The sequence below is a fragment of the Silene latifolia genome, chromosome Y, assembly GCF_048544455.1.
Source record: "Silene latifolia isolate original U9 population chromosome Y, ASM4854445v1, whole genome shotgun sequence".
Lineage (NCBI taxonomy): Eukaryota > Viridiplantae > Streptophyta > Magnoliopsida > Caryophyllales > Caryophyllaceae > Silene > Silene latifolia.
The window spans coordinates 369,339,478-369,349,002 of NC_133538.1; the positions used below are offsets into that span (position 1 = coordinate 369,339,478).

At 38.2% G+C, this 9,525-nt stretch overlaps 1 non-coding gene across 1 annotated transcript; it reads left to right on the forward strand.

Moving 5' to 3' along the window:
• The first annotated feature begins 277 nt into the window (after window positions 1-277).
• Window positions 278-384, forward strand: LOC141634850 (small nucleolar RNA R71). The gene has a single exon (XR_012539568.1). It is a non-coding gene; the product is annotated as a small nucleolar RNA R71 (small nucleolar RNA).
• Window positions 385-9,525: the final 9,141 nt, after the last annotated feature.

A 9,525-nucleotide genomic window follows, 5' to 3' on the forward strand; every position in this document is an offset into this window, starting at 1 on the left:
GTTTAGCCATAGCCTTCTCAAACTTCAAGTTATGGTATCAATATGAGCACTAAGTTGAGCACCCAATTGAGTAAGAGAGTCCACTTCATGCTTTCCTCCTCTAGTAGCCTTGCGAGGTCAACTATATTGTGAGTTATGGACCGTCATTTCCTCAATCTTGTTCCATGTTTGATTATCGTCAACTTCGGTGAACATACCATTTGATCCCAGGTTGAGAATGTTTCTTGAGTCTTCATAAAGACCATTCCAAAATTATTGTACCAAGAACCACTCGCTAAGTCCATGATGAGGACATGAGTGACAAATTCCTTTGAACCGCTCCAAAGCTTCATACAAAGATTCTTCATCCCTTTGCTTAATACCCGTAATTTGAGCTCTTAGCATGTTAGTCTTTTCTGGAGGGTAGAATTTTTTGTAGAAAGTTAGAGCCAACTTCTTCCAAGAGTCAATTCCAAGAGTAGGCTTATCAAAGCTCTTCAACCATTGTTTTGCGGTGCCGATTAGAGAACAGGGAAATAAGACCCATCGAATTTGGTCTTCAGTTACACCGGTTTGTGAAATCGCATCACAATAGTCAAAAAAAGTCTCCTTGTGAGAGTGAGGGTCTCACACTAGGCATCCCACCAAATTGGCTTCTTTCGACTAATTGGATAAATGCGTATTTAGCAATGAAATTTCCGGTTAAGTGTTGTGGTGTGGGAGTACCATTGGGTAGGTTCTCCTCGGTTGGTATGGAATGTGATGAAAATTTAGGCATTGTGGGCTGATTTTGTGTTAGATTGGGTGTTGTGTTCTCCTCACCTTCTCTTGCAAAAGGGTTGATGAACTCAATAGTGTTTGGTTGAATATCTACAACCTCACCAATTCCTCTCAAAGTACCTCTAGCAAGTCTTCTATTGTGTGTCAAAGTCCTTTCAATTTCGTGATCAATGGGTAACAAGTTACCTTGTGATCTTCTAGACATGCAAAATATCAAACAACTCGAAAATAATTAGAACAAACCTTGAGGAGTTTTACTTCCCCAAAGCAAAGAAAGACACAACTAATAACAATCTAAGAAAATCAAATCAAGTTAACATCGTCCCCGGCAGTGGCGCCATTTTTGGTCGGAGTTTCTACTCACTTGGAGCTTTTCCTTTTCGGCTACTTGTCGTTAGGAGCACCTAGACCAAAACAATATTTATAACTTCACAAAAAACTATACTATTAGTAAAGAGGGAAGTAAAGGTCAGATCCCAATGGACGGGTACTGATGTAGGATTTTCGATAACAAGTAGTGGTGTCTAGGGGTGTCACGATTTGGGGTTGAGATGAGAAGATCACTAAACTAAATAGCAATAAAAAGTAAACAATCAAGATGTTTAAAAAGAGATGTAAACAATTGATTAAAATCACTAGGGTGTCATGGGGTCATAGGGGATTCATGGGAATTGATCATACAAACATATTCTCAAATTATAAGCAATTATTGTTGTGATGGATCGAGTTGGTTTATATCTTACAATCCTAGGAAGGTTTGGGTCCCGGAGCCGAATCGATTAGATTGTACAACACCTACAAGTCGACTTAATCCTCCCTACTCAACTATATGCATGGTCTAATGAGACTCGAGTTGGTTTATGTCTTACAAGTCTCATTGAAAAGGTAAGTGATGGGTAAAAAATGCAAGGATTCATAGGCTCGCATTTCATCAACCATAACATGTGCATAAGTTGAGATCACAACAAGCAAGCAAATAAACTATGAAAACATATTAAATTAAGCATGAATCATCCTCCATGTTGGTTTCCCCTAATTACCCATTAACCCTAGTTAAGGAAACTACTCACTCATTATCAAGTTTAGCATGTTAACAAGTTTGTCAATCACATTAACAAAGCAAAACATGATGAATAAATGAAGATGATTAACAATAATTAAAAAGGGATTAAGAGAATTATACCTACTAATGATTCCAAAATAAAGCAAAGAATAATAGAAATATTTGATGATTGGTTGGAAGGTTGTCAATCTCCCAATAATAACCCAAATAATCTTCAATTACCCAAAATAAAAGATGAACAAAAGAGAGATTAAGGAAATGAGATTTGTATTAAGACTTGATTAAAAGTTGATTACAAGATTAAGAAGAGATTAGAATGATATAAACTACACTAAAGATTGATAAGAAGAACATGATTATCTAATTAGACTAATGGGGTATTTATACTGGGGATTAGGTACCCAAATTTAGGTTTACTAAGGGCTTAAATGACGATTAAGTCCTTGAGGAATCGCTCCACTCAAAAGAGATGCCGGTCTCCTTTTTGCCGGTCTTTCATAAATATGCGCATCTTTCTTGGAGCATGAAGAAAGAACGTATGGGACTGTAAGGGAATCCGAGCGTCCAAGGTGTCGGGACGGGCGGATTGCCTTGTGGCTGGACGGGCGGATTGTTGGGCAGGACAAGCGGATCGTGGAGTGTTTGGACGGGAGTCCCTTCTGAAAAGACGCTCGGATTCCCCACGTCTTGGACGGGCGTCTTCTTGGTTGGACGAGCGAATTGTGTCACAGCTCCCTTTTCTTCCTTTCTTCTTCCAATAATCCTCCGGGATTTAGTCGGGGATGCAAGGATTTCTTCATCATTGCACATCTACTATAATATGTACAAAGGCCTTCTAGTCTTGTTTTCTCTTTGATGCTTGGTCATTAGATTCGATCAATTTAGCTCCATTTTGCGATGAAAATGCATGGTTTGCACTCCTCTCCTACCAAGGAGACAAAACCTCAAAGCATATGCAAAACAAAGGACTAAAGATAGTAAATGACCCAAATATGCACTAAAAAGCATAGGAACGAGACTAATTCGGGGACTAAATGTGCTCAAATAATGGTTACATCAAATATCCCCAAACCGAACCTTTGCTCGTGCCGAGTAAAGAGGTGACAAAAACTAGGACCGTTATTTACACTAACCTAATAGCATAGCCGATATGAGATAATTAGCGGGTCTCACTCCGCCCCTTCAACTCATAACAAGACAACCATGAGGTAGGATGCCTTCTTGCAAGGCAAGGTGGGTCTTGCCAAAATGGCGACACATCCAATCATTAAAGCACACAAAACCAAAAAATGGATGCATCTATAAAAGAATATCCACTTTCCTCATCTAAGTGGCGGAAATTATCTACAAGGGAAGCAATTCAAGGGTACACACTCCTTCATAGATGCAATTTCTTCAAACTACTAAGCCTAGAAAGATACCAATAAATCACTTCCAAGTTGTGTCAAGCTAGGGTACCTTTGTCCTCAATCGTTAAATGCTTTTGTCAAGAATAGACTCCCTATGACATTAGAAACACTGGAGGATCGCGGAATTCCCCTTTTTACCTAAACAAGGAAAAGGGTCGTCCCCTCTCTACCATGTTCAAAAGTGGATACTATGAATAAAGGGATCGATAGAATTTGAGTTTCATTTGGAAGTTTGCTTTGTTGTTTTTCCCCCCAATTTCTTGTGGCATACAACATTTGAGAACATTTTCTTTTGCCATTTCTTTTGATTTTTGGCATTTCAATACATGACAATTTTTCAACTTTTGCATTTTTCTTTTGAACATTTTCAAAGTCACCCCAATTAGTAACGAGGGTGCCTTATATTTGAAGCATAGGAGTTTTCATTTTTGTTACTCCTCTTTTCTTTTGATGCAATTTGCAAACTTTTTCTTTTCTTTTCTTTTCTTGAACTCAAATTTTTGAACAATTTCTTTTTGTTCCCATTCCCTTTGATGACAAAAAATGTGGTAGAACATGGATGAATGATGGTTTCATGGTATCAAGGGTCACCTTGGAATAAACGGTAGCTAAGGAGTTATCACACCACAAGGTACTCTTGACTAGGCCTTAATCCATGGGTCAAAGGATACTAGCATGACACATCCTAGGGTGTTTTACAAGTATTCTAACAAGCAAAGTCTTAAGAAGAAAAAGCATATACTAGGGCCTATATACACTTGTCAAGCTTCCCAAGTACACGGTTTCACAAAGTTTTTCTAACATGCAAACTACATGCCATGATGCAACTAACATATATACAACCTAATGCATATGATTCTACCAACTAGTATGCCAAATAATCTAAATGCAAGTCCTAAATTCACATTGTTTATACCGCATCAATCAAAATAAAGCCACATAGTCATTAACTTAAAGAGGAAAAAGGAGATTGGAAAGATCATACCATGCGGTCTTCAAAATCCTCATGTCTCGGATGTGGCGTAGTCGATCAATATGAACAGGGATAGACAAACACAATAAATACAAGAATACACTAGAAAAAAAATGAACATGTTTTTGGTTTTTTCGAATTTTTCAATTTTTTTTTGTTTTTTCGAATTTTTTCAATTTTTTTTGTATTTTTGAATAAAAGTCAAGTTAGAATTTCCCATCCCCACACTACTATAGGCATTGTCCTCAATGGCCAATAGGATAGGAAATTATGAAAGCATGATGCATGATTTCTAAACTAAATGCACACTATACTAAGCTACACTACATAATGCATGAATTTTGTTATGGCGGAGAGCGTAATTTAGATTACCTCCCGATGCGTATGCATGAACTTCCCCAAACCAAAATAGACATTATTTCTAATGTCTTTAATTTCGGGGTAGTTTATGCACACGGAATGCAATGCATAAAACTATAAATTGTCACTTTGGATTTTACATGTGGGAACAATAAAAAGAACACCTCAATGGAGCCAAGGTGTTAGTCCTCCATGTTGCTAGGACTTCTCAAACAAATGATTAAAATACAATAAAGAAAACAAAAGAAGTAGACAAACCATAAGAGGGGTGAAAGAGTGTAGGAGCCTCCAAGGTTTGCTAAACCTCCGTCATCTTCCTCCATAAAAGTGGAATCATCTCCACTCCCACTTTCACTTCCTTGCTCTTCATCACTTTCTTCTCCTTCCTCATCTTGAGCTTCTTCTTCTTCAAAATTCTCTTGAACCTCTTGTTCTTCACCTTCTTCATCAAGACCCTCATCAACAACATCTTCTCCACCCGGTCTTCCACCACTAGAGGTGCTAGGAAAGAAAACTTCCCTATCTGCCCAACTAGGCAACGGACATGATGGATCAAGAAGTCCTTTCCTAGATAGATGTAGGAGAGGCGGATATTGGGCCTTGTAAGCATCCACTCTATCATTGTAAGCTTGCTTGTGCATTTCCCTCATGAGTAGAGTCGTGTAATCATTTCCTACCTCGACATCCTTGGGTTTAACTCGTGATACTCAAATGGGTAGTTTGGTGTGACAATGGAGAAGGAGGGCTCATCGATCTCGCCTCTTTGTTGTTGAATAATGTACTCGGTCTCCTCGGAGAGTGGAAGAAGGTTGTTTGGTCGGTGAACAATCAATTGGCAAATCTTTGAAGGCAAAGTGAAGGACCTAGCTTCATTGGTTAATAACCCATATTTGGTGTCAAGAGGAGCATGCTTGACCCACTTAAACTTGTGAATCATGGTGTCCATATCAATGAGATGACCTCCTTTAACCGCCACATAAGTCTTGTCTTTGTTGAAATTTGGGTTAAAGTGCTTGGCCAAATGGGTAACTAGTCCTCCATTCACAATAAAAGCGGTTCCCTCTTTTCCACAATCGACATTAAGCCATCTTTCAACCAAAAGTCTTAGAGCATTATATGGCTTAGTATATTCCCTTCCTGTGTTCAAGGCCGATTAAAGAAGAACAAAATCGTGCTTGGTAAGATGATTAGTGCCATTTCTTGCTACCAAAGTATTCCCAATGACCTTATGCCACACTCTAATGCCCGGATGGACTAATAGTGCACGACAATCATGAAAGCGCACAAATTTCTTTCCGGAAATTGCCTCCCAAAGAGAAGCGGGGTCATACTTTTTGGGAATCTTGTGATAGTACGGGGTATCACTAAGGACTAAAATCTTACTCAGTTCACCAAAAGTGATGCGTCTATTGGTATTTGCAAGACGAAACTCGATGTGGGTTCTAGTTTCCACCATTGTAACTTTCAAGGAACTTAAAAATTCCAATGTGAGGGAGGGGTATGTCAATTCCTTCATGGTGAAAAATTTACCCAATCCTATAGCCTCAAAGAAATTTTTGGTTTGTTCAAGACCACCCAACTTAGACCAAGAATCTTCACAAATAAATTTTGTAGGCATAATGGTCTTCTTAGCAAAGAGAACAAATTTATCCCTATGAGAGTCGGAAGTGAAAATTACCTCCGGATAATTAGATAGTTGCTCAACGACCGGAGTTGTTGATGTTGTAGCTTCCATAGGGGGACCTTGTTGAACCTCCAACCTTGCCTCATTAACTACCAATGCCTTAGACAATTGTTTTGCTTGAAGAAGTTGTTGCCTTTTTGAAAGTGTCTTCTTTGGGGGTGCCTTGTTACCTCCTTTAGTTCTTGCCATTGTTGATTACACCAAAGAGAGAATGAAATCTTCAATTTTTAGGTATGCACAAATCGATTTAAGATGAAAGAATGTTGCTTTGTATCTTAAAAATCGACTCAAAGGTTGAATATTTTGGTGTTTGAATGAATTTTTGTTGTAAAAGGAGTGATGAATTTTTGTTGTGGGGAAGTTTGGATTTTATTTTGTTGAATTTGGTTGAGAAAATCTTGTTTTGTTGTTGTAGAGGATGAGGGTTTTTGGGGTTTTTGTGTTGAGGGTAGTGTTTAATGTAGAAGAAATGAAAATGAAAATGACCCGTTAATTTTGAAAACAGCAGCAGGGACAAGCGGATTTGTGTCTGGGACACTCGGATTCTGCACGATTTGCTTCAGGAAATGACGCTATGGGACGAGCAAGGGAATCCGAGCGTCCAAGGTGTCGGGACGGGCGGATTACCTGGTGGCTGGACGGGCGAATTGCCTGGTGGCTGGACGGGCGGATTGTTAGGCAGGACGAGCGGATTGTGGAGTGTTTGGACAGGCGTTCCTTCTGCAAAGACGCTCGCCCGTCCAAGACGTGGGGAATCCGAGCGTCTATCCTATTTCACATTGATTGACTACGCCACATATAAGACATGAGGATATTGAAGACCGCATGGTATGATCTTTCCAATCTCCTCTTTCCTCTCTATGTTAATGACTATGTGGCTTTATTTTGATTGATGCGGTATAAACAATGCGAATTTAGGATTGCATTTAGATTATTTGGCATATTAGTTGGTAGAATCATATGCATTATGATGTATAAATGTTACTTGCATCATGGCATCTAGTTGCATGTTAGAAAAATTTTGTGAAACCGACTACTTGGGAAGCTTGACAAGTGTATATAGGCCCTAGTAGATGCTTTTTCTTCTTAAGACTTTGCTTGTTAGAATACTTGTAAAACACCCTAGGATGTGTCATGCTAGTATCCTTTGACCCATGGATTAATGCCTAGTCAAGAGTACCTTGTGGTGTGATAACTCCTTGGCTACCGTTTATTCCAAGGTAACCCTTGAAACCATGCAACCATCATTCATCTATGTTCTACCATACATCTTGTCATCAAAAGGGAATGGGCACAAAAATTGTTCAAATTTGAGTTCAATAATTGAAATGAAAACTCCTATGCTTCAAATATAAGGCACCCTTGTTACTAATTGGGGTGACTTTGAAAATTTTCAAAAGAAAATGCAAAAAATTGAAAATTGTTAGGTATTGAAATGCCAAACATCAAAGAAATGGCAAGAAAATGTTCTCAAATGTTTTATGCCACAAGAAATTGGGGGGAAAAACAACAAAAGCAAACTCCCAAATGAAACTCAAATAATATCGATCCCTTTATCCATCTTATCCACTTTTGTTCATGCTAGAGTGGGGACGACCCTTTTTCTTGTCTAGGCAAGAGGGGGAATTCTGCAATCCTCCAGTATTTCTAACACCATAGGGAGTCTATTCTTGACAAAAGCATTTAACGATTGAGGACAAAGGTACCCTAGCTTGACATAATTTGGAGGTAATTTATTGGTATCCTTCTAGGCTTAGTAGTTTGAAGAAATCATATCTATGAAGGAGTGTGTACCCTTGAATTGCTTCCCCTTTAGATAATTTCCACCACTTAGATGAGGAAAGTGGCTATTCTTTTGTAGATGCATCCATTACTTGATTTTGTGTGCTTTAATGATTGGATGTGTCGCCATTTTGTCAAGACCCACCTTGCCTTGCAAGAAGGCATCCTACCTCATGGTTGTCTTGTTGTGAGTTGAAGGGGCGGAGTGAAACCCACTAATTGTCTCATATCGGCTATATTATTTGGATAGTTTAAATAAAGGTCTAGTTTTTGTCACCTCTTTACTCGGGACGAGTAAAGGTTCGGTTTGGGGATATTTGATGTGAACATTATTTGCGCACATTTAGTCTCCTAATTGAACCTATTTTGCATACTTTTATAACATTTCATGACCCTTTTATCCATCAAGTGCTTTCTATTTTGCTTTCCTAGTGCATTTTATATGTTTTATAGAAAAGGAGATAATAAGGCGGAAATTCACGTCTTTCGTGCATATTTGGAAGCTTGTTGATGATATTTGATGGACTAAGTATGAAGAGCAGGAAAGAATGATGACCAAGGAAGTAGAAATAAAGACTATATAGAGGCATCTTAGGCTAAAAAGCAAGGATGACGAGAAGGAAGACATTGCAAGAAGAAATTGCTCGAAAACCAAACCAAGAGTTACCCCTTTGGCTCTGAAAGTATACTAGATGAAACGGCGTAGAAAAATCAAGTGGTCTAGGCTTTTGAATCACTCGAATAGGAGTCCGGATGAGAAAATGACGTCTGTTTTACAATCCGAGCTCAAGTGAAGCAAGATGCTCATATTTCGTTCGGGACGAGCATATTGTTGGACAGGAAGTTTTTCCTTGCTAAATGAACCATGATCCGCGCATATTTTTCAAAGACTACCTAAAAGGAGACCGGCATCTTTTCTGGAGGAGCGATTCCCTACCCAACTTTTAGCATTGTTATTTACTATTTTACCCTTGCTTAACCTAATGATGCTCTATTATATATACCTCACTTGTAATAATCAAACCCATCAAGTTTTCATTAGATTAAATCAATCCTTCTTTAGATTAGGTTAACCTTTCATTAGGAGTAGATTAGAATAGATTACTCTTTAATCTTTCCACATATCACACATTAATCTTTCCTTTAATTATTGTTCAAGTTTATTATTGACTAATTCAAGTTTATTATTGGGTAATTAGAAGATCATTTGGGTTTATTGGGAGATTGACAACCTTCCATCAATCATCAAGTACTTCTATTATTCTTTGCATTATTATTTTGGAATCTCCATAGGTATAATTCTCTTAATCCTTGTTTTAATTATTTTTAATCTTTCTTACTTGTTCATTATGTTTTGCCTTGTTAATATGATTGACAACCTTGTTAGCATGCTAAGCTTGATAATGAGTGAGTAGTCTCTTAGCTAGGATTAAGGGGTAATTAGGGAAAGCAACATGGGGATTGATTCATGCTTAATCTAATATGTTCACATAAT